Here is a 25,665-nt window from a genome sequence, read left to right as displayed (position 1 = left end):
ATCGGCAAAACTCATTCACCCTGTAACAGTCCTACAGGGATAGTGCAAAAGGCTAACGACGAATAGAGATTCACAGTGGATTATCTTGGTCTGAATGAGGTCACACCACCACTTTGTGCTGCTGTAGCAGACATGATGGAACTGCAATATGAACTGAAGTCAAAGGCAGCTGGGTGATGTGCCACAACTCATATTGCTAATGCATTTTTCTCTATTCCTTTAGCAGCAGAGTACAGGCCACAGTTCGCTTTTTCCTGGAGAGGCATCCAGTACACCTGGAATCGACTGCCCCAGGGGTGGAAACCCAGCCCTACCATTTGCCATGGACTGATGCAGACTGCACTGGAGAAGGGTGGAGCTCCAGAACACCTGAAATGCATCAATGACATTCATCATATAGGGTAACACAGCAGAGGAAGTTTGTGAGAAAGGTGAGAAGATAATTGACATTCTTTTGACAGCCAGTTTTGCTATAAAGAGAAGCAAGGTCAAGGGACCTGCACGAGAGATCCAGTTGTTAGGAATTAACTGGCAAGATGGGCGTCGCCAGATCCCATTAGATGGGATCAACAAAATAACAGCTATGACCTCAGCAACTAACAAAAATGAAACACAAGCTTTCCTAGGTGTGGGTTTCTGGAGGATGCACATTCCTGGTTACAGTCAGATTGTGAGACCTCTATAGGAAGTGACCCAAAAGAAAAACAGTTTTAACTGGGGCCCTGAGCAACAACAAGCCTTGGAACAAATTAAACAGGGTATTGTGCATGCAGTAGCTCTGGGGCCAGTGTGAACAGGACAAGACATCAAAAACATGCTCTACACCACAGACGGAGACAATGATCCTACTTAGAGCCTCTGATTGAAAGCACCGGGGCAGACACGAGGTCGACCCCTAGGATTCTGGAGTCGAGGATACAAAGGCTCCGAGGCCAACTATACTCCCACTGAAAAAGAGATTTTGGCAGCATATGAAGGAGTTAGAGCTGCTTCAGAAGTGATTAGGACTGAAGCACAGCTCCTCCTAGCGCCCCGATTACTAGCACTGAGCTGGATGTTCAAGGGTAAAGCCTGTTCTACTCGTCATGCCACTGATGCTACCTGGAGTAAGTGGATCACATTAATCACACAGGAAGCCCTAATCATCCAGGAATCTTAGGAGTGATTGTGGACTGGCTGGAAAGCAAGGACTTCAGAATACCACTAGAGGAGGTGGTGACACGTGCTGAAGAAGCCCCACCATATAATCAGCTACCAGAAAATGAGAAACAGTATGCCCTGTTCACTGATGGATCCTGCTGTCTTGTAGGAATTCACCAAAGATGGAAAGCTGCTGTATGGAGTCCTACACGATGAGTCGCAGAAACGACTGAAGGAAAAGGTGAATCGAGCCAATTTGCAGAGATGGAAACCATCCAGGTGGCTTTAGACATTGCTGAGTGAGAAAAGTGGCCAGTACTTTATCTCTATACTGACTCATGGATGGTAGCAAACGCTCTGTGGGGGTAGTTAAAGCAATGGAAACGGAACAACTGACAGTGCAGAGGTAAACCCATTTGGGCTGCCACACTGTGGCGAGATATTGTGGCCCGACTAGAGAAATTAGTAATAAAGGTACATCATGTGGATGCTCATATACCCAAGAGCCGAGCCACTGAGAAACATCAAAACAACCAGCAAGTGGTAAAGGCTTCTAAAGTGTTCCAAACAGATTTGGACTGGCAACATAAAGGTGGTTTATTTCTAGCCTGGTGGGCTCATGACACTTTAGGTCATCAAGGAAGGGGTGCAACATAAAAATGGGCCTGTAACCAAGGGGTGGATTTAACCACGGACGCTATTGCACAGGTTATCCACAATTGTGAAACGTGTGCTGCAGTAAAACAAGCTGAATGGTTAAAGCCTTTGTGGCATGGGGGACAATGGTCAAACTCATCTGTGGGGTTGTTTTCACTTAAGGGCCTGGACATACTTGGTAGGTAATGCTGATGGATGGTGAAGTTCAATGTGTACCTCAAGAAAATCTGACTGTGGGTGAGAATACTCAATCTTAAACTGTATTAGTGTTTCTAAGTGTTTTTCAGGATAACGAGCTAGCTTCACCATGTGGCACCCAGTGACCTTCGAGGTTGAGATCTCTAACCTGCAGCCTGTGGGCACGAACCACAATGAATCCTTGCACCATTCCTCTTGCCCTGAGAGACTGCTATAATGGATGGACAACCACAATCATGAACTTAATGAACTTTTGTTTAGATAAATCATGTATTAATAATCTATATGTATGTGTATATATATATTTGAAGATAGTCATGGGATGAGTGAAAATTTCTCTTGCAAAAGAAACTGGTGGAAAAGAACAACTCTTCTTCTGCTACCTGTTTAAACATGCAAAGTCTGTCCAGTGTTTTCTGTCATTCCTGAGCAATCCAGAAGCTCTTTCTATCCTCTTCATCTTGTAGTTGATCTTGCTTTTAAAAAAATATATGGAAAACATGTAAATATTACATGCAATGCTATGATTAGCATCATAAAAAAATTGAATTAAAGTGACTCCTCTACTAATTGCTAGGAATTACCTAACAATCTGCTTCTCAGATAAACATGCTTCTGACCTTCAAAACTTTGCCTTTGTCTTCCCCTTAAAATAATATTACACATTTCATGTTTTGGAACCTTGAAGAAATGCAAAGCTCGATAAAGAAAGATTACAGTCTGGAACTGGAGAAATTGAAGACTGGAACTTTTACCTTGAAAGATAATAAATAACTAGAGACATAACAGAATATTACATTGAAAAAAACCTCCATAAATTTAAAATTGCATAAATTAGCCAAACAGCAAGCCAGTGTCCATTTTCTTTCATTCTAAAAAGAAAATGACAGTTCAAATTGCAATATTGCGCATTTAAAATGAGTCATTAAAATATTTTCAGTGCAAGAAACCATAGAATTCAGTGCCACAAAGCTTTGAAGCCAATATTGAGCAAATTAAGTAAATATTTTCATTATAATTTATACTAGTAAACTAAAGTTTTGTATTTAATGAAGTTAAGCTGTCATTATTTAATCCAGCTCAATTTTCTGTAATCTTTAAATAAAGGTTTGAAGCTCTTCCTTGCACCTAAAACACTTATATTTTTTATTGTTTGAGGATCATACTTCAGTGAAAACATACATTTGGATCCACCTCCTTTAAACAGTCATTCATTTTCACAAAACTTCAGCAAAGTTACTACATCTTTGGAACAAAACACTACGCCTCAGTTAAGTTTATTGAAAGTGGACACTAGTTATCAGATGGCAAAAGTCACTGTATGCATAAGTTCAGAATTTATCAGGAAAGTGATAGAACAGGTGACCATAAAGAAAACATCCTGAGCAGAAACAGCAGGTTTATTTCTTAAAAGACTCACAGCATTAATTATTACTTTTAAAAGATGACAATCATCATCATTAAAAAAATTATGTCCTTTATAAAGGGCCAACTCCTGTGATTTCAAGGAAGATAAGTATAAATGTGTTAGGGAGAGGAAGAGAAGGACATGTCTAGAAATGGGAAAAAAGGAGGACTAGAAGCATGTAGTGAAAAGAAAATAACTGAGCAATGGTGCAAAGAAGTTAAAATAAGCATAAAGAAAAGGTTATAGCAAGAAGAAAGGATAGTTCTCCTACAACCAAATCTGCACATTTCATATGCAATCAGGTCAAACTTTTCCTGAAGCAGTCCCAAATTTGAGTGTTTTTTCGGTTTGGTTCAGGTTTGGGGGGGGGGGGGGGGGAAGTGGGCTGTTTTAGTTTTGGAGTTGTTGGGAGGGTGTTTTTAAATAAGAATATCAAAATTGAAATTCTTATTCGGTTTCAGGTTTGGACGTATTTGAGATTATCTTTTCAAAATTCTTCATGAAAACCTATTTTACAATAATACTAGAACTTTTCAGTCAAATTATTAACAGAAAGAAAAAAAGAAAAAAAAAATAGCATAGGTTTCATTATAAAGTGCAACTCCATGAAGTAAATAATGAAAAAACCCTGTACTGTTTGAGACAACAAAGTCCTTCAGCTTCATCATCTTATTTTAAGAGTCATAAATGGACTGCAATCGACATAGGAAATTCCTTTGCCTTATTGTAAGAACTGAAAAAAAAAAAGTTATTTTCCTAACTTCCTGAAAGAGTACACTGATACATGTGGTCTTTCAGAAGTAACCTTTTCATAAAATAAATTATGCAGCTGACTTCCTGGACAAATGTATCAATGTTAAAAATGGATGAAATAGAATCATTTTTGCTAATCTAATTGAAGACTGAATTAAAAAGACTTGGATTTCAATGCATCTTTGTCTGATCTCTATTAAATATTGTTACTATATCAGCTCCCAAGACCTAGCCCAGTATTTGAATATCCTTTAAGATAAATTCTATCACTAGATAAGGTCTAACACAATAGTCAGACTAGCTAGCCTATTCTCTGCAATGAGACTGTGCAGAGAATCGTGGAGCATGCAGGTGGAACTACATACTTTATATAACACAATTTAGGTGATTTCTTTTGTAGAGAAAAGAAAAATAACAAACAAGCTTATTAAGATTCAAGAATAAATGTGTATGGTTTCTTTACTCATCACAGCATATCTGACACTGTACTCAGAGATGTCTCGAATCATCTATGTGCACATGTTAACAAATTGCATGCAGTCTAAACCTAGCAGTAATCACTTAGACTGTGAATCTGGTATTCATGAACTGTTCTATTTGCTTGGGTTTAATGTGATCCTAACATAGCTATATATTCTCCCTTACCAGCATAATATGATACAGAAATTCATGGTTCAAAGGTCAAGAATACACACCATCTTTTTAAAACAGCTATCGCTCCAAATGCTCAACTAATTAATGTATAATGAGGAATGCAAGCTATTAACTAAAGGCCGAACTGAACAGCAGAAAACTCAAACTTACTAGCTGAACAGTATGGTGCATTTTGTATTCTTCCTCACTCTGGTGATGTTGCTGGATCTTTTCATTAAGCTTTGCAATACAAATCTCCTGTAGAGATATAAAAGGTTATCTACAAAATATACATTTCAAATATCAATTTACAGTGTATGTCACATTTAGCAAATAGCACTAAGAATTAGAAAAATAAAAATTACAAAGCCCATCTCAGACAAGTAAATTTAACTTACAATAAAACCATAAAATGGAAACAAAATCAAGACAAATCCAAACCTATTACTTTTAACTGTCAATAGAATATATATATAAGTAACAGTTGCTTGAAAAGTTTATTCTACAATACCAGTACAAAAGTGGCAAGAAATACCAATTTGTTAAATACTTCATAAAACCGTTGTGCAACTCCATGTAGTTGTATACACAGAGAGTAACTCTCAAATATACTCAATATTTGTGTTTAGGCAACTAGGCAGCTTCCCATTTACAAGTGTCTGCTCATCTTTTGCATGTATGATTTGCAAGCACAAACATTGATAAAGTTGTTACAATTTTATGCATGCACAAGTAGGTTCACTTATTATTCCGAGTTCACGTCTGTAATGCCTGGTTTAAAAACAAGCATTTATTACATTGCCTGCTAATAAGAACAGGATAAAAAGAAAACGGGACATGTTGCAATAAATGACAGGAAGAAACATGACACTCAAAGTTAATGTAGATTATATAAAAAGAACTGAATTAAGTATCATTTGCAAAGAAAAGGCATATGCAGGAAGTTATATTAGTGAAGAGACAGACAAGCTCAGTAGTGAGGGCCAGGAAATCATACAGTATGGGCAATGAAATCAGGCCCAGTACAAGCACTAGACAGAACTAGAACAAGTTTGGATGTGCAGTTAGAAATAGGACTCATGGCTGTGTAAGAGGGAGCAGTGTTAGGAAATAGTTTGGAGTGTGACTACAGCTAGAAGAACACCAAAGTGATGGGCTTTCCAGGCATCAGTCAGCTTGACTTACTGGGCGGAGCTGGACCAGGAGCTTTGCTGTCACAAGCACTGCTTGGGGCAGCTGATGCAATATCAGCCATCATGCAAGATACTACAGTAGTGGAAGAAAGACACAAAGACCGAGGAGGGGAGGGATAAAAAAAGCCTACACTTTTGGACACTGGGAACTGCAGAAAAAGCTATGTTCTCCTAAAAGCTATGGACATACTGTGATCAGGGTTCCTGTATAGGAAAGAAATACCATGCTGTCTTGAATTTTTCTAAACTGTAAGAACATCAATTTTGCTACTGTATACAGGTAATGCTCCAATAAATTTCTGTAGAGATATTGTCCCAGCTTCATCAGAGTGGGGTGTATGTGTACATCTACATCTACATCTACATCTACATCTACATCTACATCTACATCTACATCTATCAACTCTGCTGGGTTTTATGTTTGTTTGTGGGGCTTTTCCCACCAATGAAAAGAGTTTAATACAGCTGGAAAAGTTAATCCATTTAATTTGTACAAAGTAAAAGTACAAAATACTTAATTTCTACATTTCAAAGACACAGTAATAACTTTGGAACATTATTAACAGGCTGCCCAGGGAGGTGGTTGAGTCACCTCCCCTGGAGGTGTTTAAGGGATGGGTGGATGAGGTGCTGAGGGGCATGGTTTAGGCATTGTTAGGAATGGTTTGACTTGATGATCCAGTGGGTCCTTTCCAACCTAGTGATTCTATGATTCTGTGATTGTATGATTAGAGAATGTGAAATACTTTTTGTAATATTAGTACTGATTTAGCTTTATAGTTTATTCTCTATGTGTTACCTCCAATTAAAAGAATATTTAAGGCAACAAGAAAGACTGCATGCTAGGTTTGGGTTGTTTGTTTGTTTGTTTGTTTGTTTGTTTGTTTGTTTGTTTTTATACAGGTTGGTAAGACTAAAGAAATAAAAACAATATGTAAGATACTTTAATATGCAAATTACAGAATATACTCTCAAATATTTGGGGAGGCACACGTTTCTGAAACATTTTCTCTTTAGCATCAATATTTAAATCTTTCTGATTTAAAAGCAGTAATGAAAGATATTTTAAGCATGTAAAGAAAGAGGTTAAACCAGACCAAAAGATTTGGTGCTGAATTTCAAAATTATTTAGGTTGGAAAAGACCTTTAAGATTGTGGAGTCCAAGTGTAAACCTCACACTGCTGACTCCAACACTAAACCATGTCCTAAATGCCACATCTACCCTCCTTTTAAATCCCTCCAGGGACAGTGACTCTACCACCTCCCTGGGCAGCCTCTGCCACTGCTTGACAACCCTTTCCATAAAGGAATTTTTCCTAATATCCAAACCATCCCTTGGAGCAACTTGAGGCCGTTTCCTCTCCTCCTGTCACTTGTTACTTGGGAGAAGAGACCGACACCCACCTCACTACAATCTCCTTTCAGGTAGTTGTAGAGAGTGAGGAGGTCTCCCCTCAGCCTCCTCTTCTCCAGACTAAACAACCCTAGCTCCCTCAGCCACTCCTCATAACACTTGTGCTCCAGCCCCTTCCCCAGCTTCATTGTCCTTCTCTGGACACACTCCAGCCCCTCAATGTCTTTTCTTGTAGTGAGGACCTAAAACTGAACACAGGATTTGAGGGGCAGCCTCACCAGCACCAAGTACAGGGGGACAATCACTTCCCTGCTGGCCACACTATTTCTGATAAAATGCTTCTTCATACTAGTAGAGAAATGAGAAAAAGAAAGGCTGCAATTTCATAGGGACAAACACAGGGTTCTACTCGTAGACAAATCTAAATGACTGCAAAGAAAGGATAAAGAAAAATAGCTAGGTGACAATGCTAAAGAAAATTATATGGATAATTATGGCCGATGACAAGCTGAACAAAACCTGATATTCTCATACTCTGGCAGAAAAGAAAATATCATAACTGAGTGTATGACCACATCCTTTCTTCTCAGCACTGGGAAAGTAGGAGCACTATATCTAGTTAGAGCCTCACTTCAAGAAAGATGTTGACAAACTGTATAGAATTCAGTGAACATCAAGAAGTAACGTTCATTTCTCTTTTAATCACCTGACTGATTTCTATAGTATCAAATAGTATCAAATTAAGTACTTCTACTGAACAGACAGAAAAGGGGAGCTGAGCAACCATTTCAACCCTCATCACTGGATACACTAACATGTTTAAGAATAGTAACATGCAATATAAGAGAGATCTGTATTACTATTATTTTTAACTAGTTCCAGTGAGCCTTGCTTTCAAATTGAAAAGCATCTCAAGTAAAATGTTAGCTTCTCATTTAGTAAGCTCAGCATGTGCAGAGAGCATATTTTAAGTGTTCTATGTAGTTATGCACTTACATAAAAATAATAATAATAATAACAACAATAATAATGCTGCATATCAAGTAACCCTATGTCAGCTGTCACTGCAACTAAATAACGCCTGGTTTCGCACAGGCTATGCTTTAAACTGTGGGTTTGAGAAGTAGTAAAGGTGTCCTTATTAAATTAACACCGCAAGTGAGGAAGCTTCCTAGGTCAAAGTATGTGTCATGAACATACTCCAAACAGTTTAATCAACCAGTTGTTTCTCTCAGTCTGCTCATAATAAGGAATACTTTTCCTGGATGCAAAATAATTTGATTTCTTCATAACTCTATTTTTTCAAAGATATTTTTCTAGATGTCTTATATATATATATATATTTTTTTTTACCTTTACTCTTTGCTCTCTAATTTAGCACCCTAGTAAAACAGTTGTCTGTTTCATGAGATAACCTAATTAATACTACTGTGCAGCCAGCAGGGGGTAGACTAGGATAACAATAGAGAGAGATTGTTCATGAAAAATCCAAACTAGCTTTCAAGAAATAAGAAAAAAAATAAAGAGAACCCTATTCAAATATTTTTTTTTAATAACTAAGTCATCAACACAAATGAACATCACAAAAAGACTGCTTAACAAATGCCCATCCCTTGCCCTCCTGGCCACGCTTCTTTTGATGCAGCCCAGGATACAGTTGGCCTTCTGGGCTGCAAGCACGCATTGCCGGCTCATGTCAAGGTTTTAATCCACCAGGGCCCCCAGGATTTTCTCCGCAGGGCTACTCTTAATCACGTCATCCCCTAGCCTGCACTCATACCAGGGGCTGCCCTGCCCTAGGTGTAGGACCTTGCACTTGGCCTTGGTGAACCTCATGAGATTCACACAAGCCCACTTCTCAAGCTTATCCAGATCCTTCTGAATAGCATCCTGTCCCTCAGGTATATCAACTGCACCACTCAGTTTAGTGTCATCTGCCAACTTGCTGAGGATGCACTCAATCCAACTGTCTATGTCACTGATGAAGATATTAAACAGTATCGGTCCCAATATGGACCCCTGAGGAACCATGTCAAAGGCTTTACAGAAGTCCAGATTGATGACATTCATAGCTCTTCCCTTGTCTGTTCATGTAGTTACTCCATCACAGAAGGCCATTAGGTTTGTCAGGCAAGACTTGCCCTTGGTGAAAGTTGGACAGAGAGGAACCTAATGAACTTCAAGAAAGGCAAGTGCAGGGTTCTGCACCTAAGGAGGAATAACCCCCTGCACCAGTACAGGTTGGGGGCTGACCTGCTGGAAAGCAGCTCTGTGGAGAAGGACCTGGGAGTCCTGGTGGACAACAAGCTGACCATGTGTAAAAACAACTTGTTTATTTGTGTTGTGTCTCAAACATTGTCTGAGGGCTGGCTGGCTGCGCCCTTCTCTGTGGCACCAGATTAAATGGGAGGAGGAGGTGTAAAGAGCAAGCACAGCTCCCCAGTTCCCGCCTTCACCTGTGGATGAGCTCACTGTCCTGGGTGGGCTGCTACAGAGAGGGGAGGAGGTGCAACAGCAGGCACTGCTCCCCTCCCTTAACCCCCCATCCCCCCCACCGCCCCACGACTGGCCTTATAAACGCAAATGGTGCGTGCCTACCATTCCAAATCGGACCACCCTAGATGGCCTTGAAGAATTGCTGCTGGAGCTGCTGCTGGAGCTGCTGCTGGATGGACCACGTGTTTCATAGGAACTGCTGTGCCCTATTGGAGTGATGACCCTTTTTATTTTTCCTCCTTCTTCCCCCCTCCTTACTTATTTTATTATGTTTTTTCTTTTCTTTCCTGTCATTGTGGTGTTTTTCAGATCAAATCCGAGTTGTCTTTTTCTGACTTTGGCTGTGTTCAAGGTATCAGATTATAATGTGACCAGATTGAAATCTAGTTTCGCAATTTTGGGAAGTTGCCACATGGAGTGCACCCAAGTTTCTGGTTTGTTATTTTGGCTGTGATTTTACCCTGAGAGACTTGTCGGCCTCTGAATCACTGTGCAGATATTAAATGACCCTCCTTCTTCAACTGTGCAGGTCTGTAAGGGTCGGTCAAAGGATCGATTTCTGTCTCAACATTTCTCATCAGGTGCTAAGCCTCAGAACCTGACTGTATAAATCACAGATGCAGGCCTTATGAAAATGGCCAAAGCTGGTACGCAAAGAATGCTTTGTACCTGCCAAAGTTAGTACAGAACGATTTCTTTGTACCTGTCTCCAAGTCTCCCTGCTACCCATACCTAGCTACTATTGTGAAAGATCCATGAAGCATGACAGGAAATTTATGATGGGACTTACCACAGACACATGCCCCAACAGAGCATGTGCAAAGACCAGTTCATCCAAAGTTCAAGGTGATGATGACTACTAGCCTTCATCAGGGACCCCAAGTCGACCACCGCTGCCAGGAGGAGCGCATGCGCAAGGGGAAGAGACCTGCCTCCAAAGCCAATCACGCCTCAGACACTACTCTCTTTGCATGTGTGGCCTGCTAGGTAGAGTCTGGCATATCTCCACAGGACTGAGGTGGAGCAAAGGTGGGTCGCAAGGAGGAACCAGGTGCATGGACTAACATAAAAGTCAGCTCTGGAGCAGCTGAATTTTGAAGATCTTCCCCACCGTGAGATCATATCAATCGAAGACAGAAGCAGTGGAACACCTTCTGGACCGGGACCCCCAGAGATGCTGGATGTCTGCAGACCTGTGGTGATAGCTATAAACCCCTTCTTTCTTCCCTTTTCTCCCCATCTTTTTCTTTATTCTCTCTCTCTTTCTATTGCAAGTCGCTTTACGGGCATAATTAATAAAGTTCCTGTTTGGATTGAAATTTAACTCCCTTGACTTGTTGAATTATGGCTTTTTTTGCACTCTGAGATCATAGCTGAAATGAACCATCACGTGTCCACTTATGAGTGGACCATGACATAAATTGGCATCAAGGACAGGATCCTGATAGAGGCAGAGGGGTAAAAGCCCTCCAAACTCATTTTTTTGAGGACTCTATTGGGATTCTGGCTATCGGAACTCGGAGTGCAAAAAAAAAAAAAGGAGGAATTGAATTTTTATTTTAGTGGCACTTGAGAAAGAGTCAGCAGGTGCTTAACTTCTCAAATGGATTTGAGTTGGTTTTTGCTGTTGTTTCTCAGATTGTTTTTCAGATTGTTTTGTTTCTGAGTCTGGATGGGGAAAACGATGACTGAAAAACAGGAGAATAGAGATTCTCAGTTGGTTAATGATAGAGATTCATTTTTTGCATTTTTTACTAAATATCGTGCTCGACCTTCTCCTATTGGGGAAGATTTCAGTCAAGAGAATTGGAAAAATTTTCAGAGTATAATGGACCGAGTTTCTTTACTGCAGAATAAGGCTAAGGTTAAGTTTTTACTACCAGGAAAAAAACAGGGCAATAGTCTGCTCTGTTTTGGGTGCCAGCTTGGTCGCAGCCATTAACGACCGTCTTAGGCAGCGTAGTTATGAAGAAAAAATCGTAGAATACTTAGAAAGCCTGGTGCACTGTCATCAAACAACAATTTCCAATCTGGGAAAGGAATTAGAGCACAAAGAAGAAGAAATCCATTCATTAAGGGTTGCTCTTGAAGTAAATCGTATTATCAGTACCACTAATTCACAGAACACTAGTTCACAGGATATAGTATCATCAGGATCTGAGGAAAGGGTTGTCCATCAAATTAACCTGATATATCCACAAAAGGAATTGGAAGAGATGAGAAAACTTGATAAAAATCCCCCTCATTTAAGACCCTTAATCAAAACTGAATATTCTTATCTTAATGATGAAGATACAGACCCCTATATAACCACCAAGGAAGCTCCCTATTCTGCCACCGAACTGGCAAAGTTGAAAAAGGAATATGAGTGTCTTATCAAAGAATCTGAATCAGAATATGTGTGGCATGTGTCTTTAACTGGGGGTGACCAAATTCAATTGAGTGAAAAGGAGCCTGAGAGTTATTGGGGCCACAGAGTTTTCTAACAACAGGCAATTGCTGGGCCCCATGGTCCTTAACTTAGAGTGCTTACTGGGCTGGAGGGTTAAACCCTCTGGACAGGGGAGACCTCTCAGCAATAACAGGCACAGCTGACCAATTACTGGAAAGCGTACACAAAACTGCTTGGCTACAAATGATACATGAGAGAAAATTAATTCCCGGATGTGAATCACCAATGACGTTGCCCGTTAACCCTGAAATTATGACTCCCTTGATAAGGGGACTCCCCGAGTCACTTAAAGCCATGGGGATAAGTCTCCAGAGAACCATAGCGTCAATGGGTCCTGTGGAGAGGTTGGAGGGTTTTATGAGCAGAGATGATAATAGCAGAAATGCAGGCCACTCTCTACAACTACCTGAAAGGAGGTTGTAGAGAGGAGGGAGCTGGCCTCTTCTCCCAAGTGACTGAAGACAGGACAAGGGGGAATGGCCTGAAGCTCCACCAGGGGAAGTTCAGGCTGGATATCAGAAAAAAATTCTTCACAGAAAGAGTCATTGGGCACTGGCAGAGGCTGCCCAGGGAGGTGGTCGAGTCACTTTCCCTGGAGGTGTTTAAGGAATGGGTTGATGAAGTGCTTAGGGACATGGTTTAAGGGAGTGTTAGGAATGGTTGGACACGATGATCCAGTGGGTCCTTTCCAACCTGGTGATTCTATGATTCTGTGATTCTATGATAGACATGCAAATTCTTCCAACTTTTCAACACCAGCCCCGCTAGGTAACAGACCTTACCCTAGACCTAAAGTCTGGACGTGGGTGGAGGTAGCACAAGAATTAATTGATTATAGTAGGAAATATTGTCCTGTGAAGCCTTTGGAAGAAAGATCAAGGGGCATCCGACACGTAGGAGTTAAAAATGCACTCCCCCATCCCAGAAAAAGTGCAGATGTTGCTGAAGAACAGTCACAATCTAAATCCGTTTCGGTCCGACTTGATTGGTGGCGTTTAGGGGTTAAAAAGGGAATTCCTAAGGATTTAATGGATGATTTACCTTTAGATAAATTGAGCAAACTGGTAACCCAGTGGTGTGTGCTAAAACCATATTCCTTTTCTTCTGTGAAAGAAAGTGCACCCGTCACAGCTTCAGCCCCCCCTTTCGTTGACAGTGCAGACAAGACATCAAAGCAAAGTTTTTCCCCAGAACAAGGAAACTAGAATCTCCATTTCCTAGTGGTAGGTGGGGAAATGGAGAATGGATTTATATTGGGCAGCTCACTAAAACAGAAAAAGGAGATGTATTAATCACAGCTATTGTGGGACCTAAACATGCACCAGTGACCTTTTTAACTGATGCAGGTGCACAGATTTCTGCCCTGACTGAAGAGGATGCTAAGAGGTATGGAGTTTCTCCTTTAAGGTGAAATCTATCCGTGCTAAATGCTTTGGGATCAACAGAGATCATGAATGTCACTCCAGTAAAATTAACCCTGCTGGGGGAAGAGAGCTCGATTACTATTGTAATGGCGATTGGTAATATTCCTTTTAACCCTTTAGGGATAGATGTCCTTAAGGGAAAACAGTGGGAGGCTACAGAAGGACTACTCTGGTCTTTCAGGATACCCCAACTGCACATCAGATTGTTGCAAGAAGCTCCACCACTACCGTCTAGCAAGATCAGTAATGTCAAGCAGTACCCCCTTCCTTTGGGAGCTAAGGACAATATCAAACCCATTATGCAGGAGATGAAAGAACAGGGAGTTGTGATAAATACTCATTCATACAGGAGAAGGCCAAGGGTATCCTGGGGTGCATTAAGAAGAGCGTGGCCAGCAGGGTGAGGGAGGTTCTCCTCCCCCTCTACATCTCCCTTATCAAGTGACATGACTGGGAACATACAACCACCCCGATCCTAATTTTGACTGAGTTGTCAACTGAGACTTGTATATAGCAGGGGGTGAAAAATCTACTTTTTAACAAGCATTACACTGCTCTCTCAAAACTTTGATCTACTGTACTCGTTAATCTATCTCGCTCATTAATAATGCATATTGAAGTAACCACAAACTGTTAGGGAACTGTAAACAAGGCATTCTGGAAAAAAATGAATGAACATATTTACCTACACTTGATACACAATTTCACAACATTTGCTATATTAAAACAATTTTTTGCACAGCATCCCAACCATGTAACACATAAAGAAAAGCAACCCTAAATAGCACACCTAGTTTTACAAATTAAGAATATATATTGGATTTTGTGTATATTTCCTGAATATAGAGAATCAATGATATGACATAAGTTTAAAAGTATGAGGTGAGAAAAAAGAACTCATTAGTGAGAAAACACCCTTGATTCTCTTCTGCAAATACTACTCTCTGTAAAAGCATGCATTCTAGCAGGTACTTTCCAAGTGAAAGCATCCTGATTAGTTAATAGAAACAAGTTTATTTGTTGACTTCTAAGTGATTAAAGGTTCCTTTAGAGCTAAAAGGTAAACTGAATCTTAAAAATATCAATTTAATAATGCATGCTATTGTACTTGGTACTCTGCAAAACAACTTTTAGTAAGTAGTAAATCCACAAAAGTTCTGAGAGACTTGGAAGTTGTATCTGAAATGAAATCTTTGAAGTTTTATTAAATTTGCTAATTATGCTAGAAATTTGCAATTTAATAATACCTTTTTATTTCTGAGGTAAGCTTTCTTGGCTGAAATATGTCCACGCCTTGCTTCCAGCTGACGGATTTTTTGTTGTAATTTTTGCAGTTCCTCTTTTTGCAAGTGTACAGATGTTGCCATATCTTCTTTTTCAAGCATGGCCTCCATACTTTCGTAAGTGTCGTAATATACTACTTCATCTCTCTTCTCTGTTTTAAAAATGTCAGCAATGGAAAAGTCAAATCGATAGTTTGTATTTGATTAACATTTTGTTTTGATCAATAACAACCCCCCCACTGAGTTGTAAGATTTAATGTATAAGAATGCTATAGTCCTTTCAGAGGAAGAGCAAAATCAATAGGTTAGAGGAAAAACACTAAAGAGAAAAACACTGTAGAGCTTTAAAGTTTATATGAAGAACAGAAATCAATACCAATGAAGCCCAGTGTGGTATTCAGGTAAGCTTAGAGCATTAAAGAACAAATGCAACTGCAAATGTACACTTGTGTCTGTAGTCTAACTTGATCACAACATCCACACGCGTCTTTGGGTCTCTTAATACAAGGGGCCCACAATGTGCAGCAGCATCCTCTGGTCTTCATTACAAAGTTCAGGATATAGAGACTCTCTCAAGTCTTTGGCATTGGAGTCTTCTGTTACAACCTACTATTAATTTCATGAAAGGGGAATTAGACAACAAAACATCAAAAATCCGTTCTTAGTGGAGGTTTTTGACCTCCCAGTCACTACTGCTGCTCAGAGGCTGCAGTGGGAGGGTAACTTCAAGGCAATCCTTCAAAGCATTACAGGCATGAAAAGGAGGTAATCACTAATAGTTGCAACACTAGTCAGAATACTGGGATGAAGAAGCAGCAAAGACCTCTTGTCCCTTATTTCACTGGCATACCAGGTAGGCTATTTTTGTACTACACCAAGAGGATTATGCATTACTGCTGGCTGAAACGGATAGATGCAGTTGACATGACTGTCAAGCATCTACTCTGCAGCACCACCAAACCTTCTCATTTCACCTTCATCAAATACCTTTCAGAAAGACTGTAACTTCTTCCTACTTCTGCTACTAGATTACTTGGGGAGAGGGGCAGGGTTTTCTTCAGAACACTGTCCATTTTAAAAGCTGTTGTCACTTTATGTTATTTGTGTGCAAGGTCTCTGGTGAAATCAAAAATCTCATTGTGTCATGCTAATTTCAGCTCAGCACAGGATATGGCAGGACCATAAAGGAAAAAAAATCCACTGTATTAACCCTAAAATAAAAACTAATAGAAACAGACCTTCTCGAGTCTTTACTTTAGTGCTCAGTTAAAGAAAATAAATACAGAACATTTCATCCCTTTGTAAAACAGGTGATTCATTAGAACCCACTTTGAGACATCCATAAAAACAAAACTCACAGCTAACAACGATATTTTGTTACACACTTTTAAAATGGAAGAATTTACATGCAATTTTTGGTTTACAACACTTTCATTCAGAGTTAAAGATAGGAATTCACAAGTGAAAACCAAATAGCTCAGCTGCAACTGAGTCAAATCTACCAGTTCTAAAACTAGCTAAATTATGTTTTACTGTTTGAAAAAATACCTTGGCAACTCCATTGTAACTTCCATCAAACATTCCAAGAGTTTTCTACAAACAGCTTTTGAGCTTTTCAAATGCCTATAAGTTTGGTAAGTGCTTAAGCTTCCAATGACTCCACCACTTACAATAAAAGAATTAGAATTATTCCTCTTTACATATGATCCACAGTATTTGCACTTGTTCAACCTACTCCCTAACCAAAACAGGAACCAACTATCACATTCTCTGTTGATAGCAATGCATCCACCATAAAAGAAACATCTTACAAGGATGTATGGACAGTTTGCATGGATAGGATAAGACCCTTTAAAATTCTAACCTAGTAAATTCACATTTTGTGAATTACACTGCAGGTATTTGGTTAATGACAGTAAAAAGCCACTATTGTTGTTTATAATAAGACAATCTATTATCATTTGATACTTTTCAGATCCAATGTGCTGAATCTGCAAAATAAATTGTTTTTCTTCTGTCTTATGACCTTGCAAATCCAAACTGGCATTCAAATAAAATTATGATCTAAAAAAAAATTTCAATTGGGACATCATTAGTAGTTGTTGTGGTTTAAGCCTTAACCAGCAACTAGGATCACACAGCTGCTCTCTTGCTCCAACCCCTCACCCTGGTCCTTGAGCAATGATCCCCATGCGGTGAACCCTGGCCCCCAGACAACTTCCCATTTATATATTGAGCATGACATTATATGGTATTGAATATCTCTTTGGCCAGTTTGGGTCAGCTGCCTGGATATGCTTCTCCCAGCTTCTTGTGTACCTGCACACTAACAGAGCATGGGAAACTGAAAAAAGTCCTTGATTTCTTACAACTAAAGCCATCAGTGTGTTATTGACGTTCTTCTCATACTAACTCTAAAAATGAGCAACTACTGGGAAGAAAATTAACTCTATTCCAGTTGAAACCAGGACAGTAGTTCTGAGGATGTCCCTCAAATCAGAACAGAATCCAAAACTTTCTGAAACATCTCTGCAGAGCCGATACAAAGAGTAAGAATAGCCACAGCCTCTAGAAGCAGTCAATAAGACGCATGTATTTCAGATCATACAGAAGTGCTCAATTAAAAGGCTATTACTTTACTGACTATAATCACACTTTAGAAAGGAAGCATAACAGAAGACGCAACAGACCATTCTTTGCTAATTGACTCCAGAGGAAACAACGCATATTAAAAGACCACTATATTTTTGACACTCTCATTCAGATTAGGTACAGAACAATCTTGAAGAGATGTAGCCAATTCAGTGTCACACTCTTCACAAGATTAATTGTTCTATTCCCTCTGCCTGAGTAAAGTCTGAAGAGGTAATTTCATCCCTTGAACAAAATACAATTTAGGAACTGTATTTTTCACTTTCTGTCCTATGGGTTATAACTGAGAGTTTTTAAAAAGCAGTAATTCCTTCTAACATAGACATCTGTCTTTCATTTAAAAAAAATCCTTTTAGATTTTCTATTAAAGAATACTTTCATTTAAATTAACAAATTTAAAACAGCAAAGGAAGCCAGAATAGCAAACTATTTTGTTGTCATGGAGGAAGAAGAGGGTTGTTTGTTTAGCTGACTGAGAATTTTATTTTCGGTCAGATTAGGGGTTTCTTTTGAGATTTCTGGAGAACACATTAGTGACAAATCATAATGACACATGGCTTTTTTACAGCAAGCTTAATATCCAAGGGCCCTTAGGTGTTACTATCACTACATCAGAGAAAGGATTTTGATACACATTTCTTCTCACCCTCCTGTTCAAGGGATTTCCTTTGATCTCCAGGTAAGAAAACCATACAGTATCTTCAGTACCAAGATGAAATATCTGATTTCCCAAGTACAAACAAGTATATATCTCTAAAGCACTAACTTGCATGCTCCACAGATGCACAGCTGCCACATTTATTTGAAGTCATTTAGAGAGTTAATGTTGCCATCACAGGCCTGAGAGGAGGAGATTCACACAACAGTGAAAAGAATCTGATACCTATGTTTTCTCCTTTTCTAGAGGCAACTCGCAATACAACCCAGCTTCAAATCTCTCTTAAGTGACTTTTCTATCCATAACAAAATTTGCTATGCAAGCCCTATGCACTAAACATTGAAACAGAATTTGTGTGAATAAAAACATTAAATATGAAAAGGTCCAAAGGACAGAATTGGATTCAAAATGCTGTATGATTTACCTATACCATTTCCATAGTTTGTAAATACACAGGATATAGTAGGTTCTCAAACCACAAGGTTTGCATCACTGCCCTAAATTAGTTACATGGCAATACAACAAGCTTCAAAGTTTAGCTGAGGGATTCTGATTTGCAGGAATACCTTTTGAAAACAAATCACTTCAAAATAAATGGATAATGCCAATGTAAATTTTTTTTAATAAGACAAGTCCAGTAATTAAAACATTTCCTCCTCCCTAAATTTATTTTCCCAAACCTTACGTAGTATCTTATATGCTTACTTCCAAACACAGACAATGGGAAACAGACCAAAACTTTTCTATGTGTACGTAATGTCTTATGAACAGGTGTAAATTTTAATTTAGCAGTACTTATGTTAGAAGATCCAGCTCTTCATATGATAAAGAAACTGTTCTCATTTCATACCCACAAGCTTTATTAGACTATTAGGAAGAGAATTATCTTTTACAGATTACGTCTTAATTAAAATGCATAAAAAGCACCTGACAACACTCTCCTGAGGCTTTCAAGTTGTGCTGTCAGCAGCAGCCCTTCACATTTCAAGATCTCAAACTGCACTTCATATAATTGAAGCTATAGATGATAATAATCAGCTTCTAACTGGTCCAAATGGGCTATGTCTTCTGTAACACCTTTCAGAGTCTGCATCTAAATTGAAACAGAAAAAAACACAGAACTCTAGGATAATAAGGAGAACAAAAGCACAGACTTTATGATTACAAGTATCTGCTGTACTGAATAGGTGCACAGAGCAGAACAGAGGCTATAGCATGTCCAGCAGAGGTATGGCTTTAGTGGCTTTGGGAAATTTTGGTCCCAAACCTTCATAATGCTACAGATACTTGCTGATACAAGTGGAAGGTAGTGCTAGGTCTCTGTAGGCCTGTCAAGAGTCAGGAGTGACATGATACCCAGTATGGCTTCTTAAGTTTTAATCCAAAAGATACATTCATACCAAGACAGAGATAATCACTAATAAGCACAAAGAACAATTCCGAGATTGATACTTGTGCTATACTAATGAATATCCTGTCCTCTAATCTAACAGCGCTCCTTCCAACACAGACTGCCCTTAACTCCAGCTTAAATAGAATCTATCAAGGTTGCAAATTTCTTCTCCACCTAAATTAACACAGTATTTGGAAAACTCTGTATTGAAATCAAAATCAGAAAATGCTGTTCCTGCACAGGCAATTATTCATGGAAGTTTTTTTTTTAAATATTATACATAGAAAAATCCATTTTATTACTGCTCAGGTGAGAGACAGGTGATTTACATAACATAACTTGGAAAATGTAGTAGCCTTCTAGATATTTAGTGTGAACACATTTTAGGGAAAAAAAAGGTTCCCGAATCACATACTAAGTGAAAACTGTAGAAGCAATGACATTTTTATTATCCATCTAAAAAAAAAAAAATAAAAAAATAAATCAATCAGCAAGGTGTCTTTAGATTTGGAGAAGAGGGAATATTTAAGTGCAAGAGAAGCAAGTATATTATATAAGGGACGGGTGGATGAGGTGCTGAGAGGCATGGTTTAGGGATTGTTAGGAATGGTTGGCCTCGATGATCCAGTGGGTCCTTTCCAACCTAGTGATTCTATGATTCTGTGATTCTATGATTCTATTATTTCCCATGTGTCTCCCTTTCCTACTCAATGTAGGCAAATTTAATAATTTAATTTTTAATTAAATTTCATTTTTAATTTAAATATAACTAAGCACAGCAGGAAGGTCTTCACTTCTTAAGCTTAAAAGGAGAAACTATATCACCTTTCTTTGTTGTTTGTTTTGTTTACAGTCATCTCTTTCAAACACATCAGCTAACATAATCGCCAAATATTTTCTTTATTATAAGACTGCAACCTTTCTTCTCCAATATGGGATTGGGCTATCAGATTCTCAGAGGGAAAAAAAAAAGATATTTCAGAACAGAAGTTGGTCCTGATATCTCCCCGTCAACCATGTTTTGATCCAGAGCTATCTATACACTATTCCAAACCACCATGGTCCATGCACATCCATCACATGTTCCTCATTCCTCCTTCCCCCAAATCTCCAACCTCTCAGTTCAGAGACCTCCATACTCTCACTATACGGCAACAAATCTCTCCTTTTTCTATCCAACCCCCAATGCTTTTGCACATCAAAATGAACAATCATTCATTTACTAGACCGAGATCTCATTCAACAAAAATTCACAGAAGGACTCCACTGGGAGAAAAATAAGATGTGCTAGGGAAAAGACAATGCATGGCTGCCCTAAACATCTGGACATATTAAATATAATATTTCCAATTGGTACTGCTGGATTATCTCACCAACTCTTAACCTAGGACAGCAGCAGCCTGATAAACTTGGGTTTACAGACAACTCCTGGCTTTCTAAATATAAAGAGCGCTGAAATGAAGCAAACTTTTTGCATTTGATCTCTGGGTCTTGTACGTACTCTCTCTTCCTTGCAGATCAAGCTGTCTTCTACAGAAGCTCCTAAAATAGGCACATAGTCCATTAGGCTTGGAAACCTACCAATATATACAGTGCTAAAGTCGTGAGTTCTCTGGATAACCTTTTCATAACAGAGTCACCAATTTAGTTAAATTTTACTGAAAAATTTGAAAAGGGCTTTAAAAAAACAAGCAAATGATTAGATAAAATGTAAATTAGCATTAGCACGACAGAAAGATCTTAGCACAGTATATCCATATGACAGCAAATTTTAAAACAGGATTTGTAGCATTTTTGCTTTTGAGGAGGTGTCATAAAAATCCAAGAAATGTGGGCTTTTTTTCTGCTAAGACATTTAAACACAGTTTAATGCAAGCACTCTTTCCTCAGGAAAGCTACAGCTAGCACAACCCCTTCTGGAAGTCTGATTTAATAATTAGAGTAAGCAGAGACAAAAAGAGTACAGTACGACAGGCTAGTCATCTGTACATTTACTAAAGTTCAGATACCTTCCATCTGGAATATCAAAACTACTCTAAAAAGGTGATCATGCCTCCAAGAGCTAAGGTGCGGAGATTACATAGCAGCAGATTTCTGCTCCTATCCCTTCTCTTAATTTTATTCATTTTAGTGGATAACTGTAAACATTAACAATAAAAACTGTCTTACTGGTTGACTAACATGGAAAAGGTGAACAGAAAACATAAACACGTGGCACAAACCCCACCATATCTACACTGCAACTCCATTTGCCTAGCATGGTAGAACGTAGTAAAAGTTAAAATACAGACTTTTATTATTAAAAGCTGAAAAATAATGACTTTCAAGTCTGTTGGGTTCTGTTATGGTTTTTTTTTTCCCCAAGTACATCAACATTCTTCGAGGTTTGTTTTTTTCTGCATGTTTTAGTTTTCTGTTTATCGGTATGAAAAATTACCTCCTCCTTCAGTTCATGTTTCTTCTGCTCCAAACAGATTTCTTTAGCATACATCAACTGCAAAGTCTCCTTAGAAACTGCATACTGAAGCTTTTCCATACGTTCCACTGCTGCTGCCCATGCTGTCTTATCAAATTTTTTCTGGTCATTGAATACAGCTAGATAAGGGAAGAAAAAGCAGACAGCTTACCGGTCTACTCTTCAGATCACTAGTGATTCTACTGTAGAGACTACACATACATTTGTATCCAAAACTGTACAAAGTTCTCTTAGCAGAGAGTAGTCATTCTATGGAGCATTAGCCTTCATATTCTTAGGATATGTGTAAATATGCAAGTAGCTATTTGTTGATAATTTTATCATTATAATTTTGTTACCCACAGAGGAACCATTCCAAATACACAGTACTTGAACACTTGAACCACACATTCATGTGACCTTAAACTATTTTGCATCCCAAATTCTCCCTGCTTCTGAAAGCCCCAATCATCAGCTACTAAAGCCTCCAGTTGCCCTTGATAACTTTTACAGTGCAGTCATAACTTTAACACAAATCTGCAGAAGAATTACAATTTAAAACAAAAATTTCAGCTTGACCTCAAGCACAATTCTGTATGAATACTGAATTAAATTTAAATAAGAACTATTTTTTTACCTAAAAATGCAGGTTGCTTTACCAAACCAATTCAAATTAACTGAACAGATTACTATCTGCCCTTAATATGCAGATGAATGAGAATCTTTTTAGTAAGAGCTCAGAGTAGCAGTAGTCTCTTGCTTGATTCAGACTTTCTCTTCTTGAGCCCCAGACACTGTCTAGGCTGACACACATGAGATTTTCACCATTTTTAATATACAGAAAAATCACATGATGCTATACACTTAGCTTTGCAAAGCAAAAGCCATGAGAGTCACAGAACCAAAGGGGCAGCAGTCAGTCCCTAGGTGCTAGAAGACATTACATGCTGTTGTTAGGTAATAAAAAAATACCTTTTTGTTCCCATGTGTTTTTCCTCTGTCATCTGTTAATATTTTGGTATATGTAAGACCACCTTGTGATCAGCAGGAGGCAACCCCCCCCAAACACAACAAAAAAACCAAAAAAGGCAAGCAATCTGTACACCAAAGGTCTGTGGTTGTCAACAGTCTCCAGGCATTTCATCTCCTACTGTTTTTCCCTACAATCCTGACTGTTGTACATAAAAACAGCATGTAAACAAAATGAAAACTAAGTAACGGTAAATATATATTCTCTACCAACTAATGGGGTATTTTAGTTGCCTTTGTCATACTGGTACAGGGACCAAATTGATTTAATACATTTAGAATTTGCTCTAATTAAAATAATTTCAACATGCTTGAACAGGTTTAGTCACTATTTCAAAATACGGTAGACTTTCATGTTATCCTTAATTTGGGTCATCACTGAAAGGAATAATTTTGCAGTGACTGCTTCTCTTAAGACAGATCTAGCAGTCATACAGGGAGATGACAGGAAACCTATCCATAAAAAAGATTTTCTCCTGGAGTGCAGCTCATTTATCCAGTTGCACAATCACTATCACCAATGCAAAGAAACAAACAGAAATCCTCACTCAGGCAGGGAAGACAGCAGGACAAACTCTGTCATTGGTAGCCCACAGTCAAACTAAAAGAGGTGACAGGAAACCATATCCTCAGATTTGTTTGCCCTAATAAACTGATTATTTAGTTTAAAATGGTACAAGGATGAGAGCACAGATGAATATGCAAGTCATATGACCTGGTTTAACTGCACCAACTATTTAGTAAAATTGCTGCATTCTTCAAGTATAGAAATGCCAAGGTTATATCCATGAAGATTTCTGAACAACAGAGCTGCTTTCACCAAGTAGTTAAATTGAGTTGTTGATTAATATTTAGAGCTCTTAAAAAAATTACTGAAAGGCATGGGAGACAGGAAAAGGAAATAAATTGAAAGGTACTAAACACTTACTATGGTGGTTTGCCATATCCAGTACAGAAAACAGAGTCCATCAGGGAATCTATGCTCCCTAATACCTTTGCAAATGTACAGTGCAGCTAATACAATCACATTGAGAAGGTGGTTATGAAACTATATTTAAAAATTTCTATTCTGTCCACTTCTGATGATGGTCTGAAAAGGCTTATTTATGAAAAATTCAAACAGACACAGAAGAAAAAAAATGGGAATGCCGACTGCATTTTCCTCACTAAGGACAGATTAAAAAAAAAAAAAAATCAATCACATAGTACGATACCGAAAACGGTAAACATTAAATATCCTTTTAAAGATTGGTTATTTGAAGTATAGGATAGTAGAAAATAGCTACCTTTCTGTGCTTTAACTGTTATTTCAAAGTATTTAACTGTAAGATCTTGAATAGAAAGTACAGCCATGTGGGCTTTTCTCTGCCAATCAGCATCTTCTTTTTGCAGACTCTCAGTTCTTCTGGGGCCTAGGTAGTCATTCTCTACCGAGATCTGAAAATAAATCAGTCCATAATCAACAACACAATCATTGCTATTTTGCCAAGAGCAACCAGTTTTAGGGTGTCTAAGAAAGACAGAAAAACAAAAAGGAGAGAAGACTAACAGCAAATCACCATGGCTTCTATTCAACAGAAAAAAACTCTTTGAAGTGTTCCTTTCTGTTAAAAAAGTACATCCACTATTTCATTACTATTCTTACTGGAAGCACAACAAACTCAAATGTAAATTTGATCTGCCACTATCTTTTTGTTAAATATCTTTTTATCTTTGGATAGCAATCATGCTTCATCCAAGCTTTCTTCCAGCCTGAAATATTCACCTGGGAGGTGATTGTCCTGCTCTGCGCTGCACTGGTACGACCCCACCTCCACTACTATGCACAGCTTTGGGTGCCTCAATATAAGGAGGACATCAAACTATTACAGTGTGTCCAGAGGAGGATGACAAAGGTGGTGAAAGGTCTCGAGGGCAAGACTTATGAGGAGCAGCTGAGGTCATTTGGCTTGTTCAGCTTGGAGAAGAGAAGGCTGTGACCTCATCGCAGTCTACAACTTCCTCAAGGGGAGCAGCAGAGGGGGAGGTGCTGATCTCCTCTCTCTTTTGACCAGCGATAGGACACGAGGAAATGGAATGAAGCTACATCAGGGGGAGTTCAGATTGGACATTAGGAAAGGATTCTTCACTGAGAGGTTGCTCAGTCACTGAAACCGTCTCCCCAGGGAAGTGGTCACAGCACCAAGCCAGTCAGAGCTCAAGGAGCATCTGGATGATGCTCTTAGTCTTATGGTTTCATGTTAGGCAGTCCTGTGAGGAGCACGGAGTTGGGCTCCATGATCCTCAGGAGTCCCTTCAAGTTTGAGATATTCTATGATTCACTTTTGAAGTAAATGAATGCTCCTTAGTCAAAATGAAGCTGAAAACAGAGGGATGTGCTGGGATAGTAGGAAGTAGTCATCAACATTTTAGTAGTTTTCCTTTGTTATAGATGATTTTTTAAAATATATTTTCCTAGTGACTAGGAGTTCAAATATCTTTTCATT

At 38.7% G+C, this 25,665-nt stretch overlaps 1 pseudogene; it reads right to left on the bottom strand.

Moving 5' to 3' along the window:
* Window positions 1-25,665, bottom strand: part of LOC128850243 (junction-mediating and -regulatory protein-like) — a 135,454-nt pseudogene that overhangs the window by 10,143 nt on the left and 99,646 nt on the right.

The sequence above is a fragment of the Cuculus canorus genome, chromosome W, assembly GCF_017976375.1.
Source record: "Cuculus canorus isolate bCucCan1 chromosome W, bCucCan1.pri, whole genome shotgun sequence".
NCBI lineage: Eukaryota > Metazoa > Chordata > Aves > Cuculiformes > Cuculidae > Cuculus > Cuculus canorus.
Note: the sequence above shows the minus strand (reverse complement) of the source record. Positions and strands in the feature narration are given on the sequence as shown.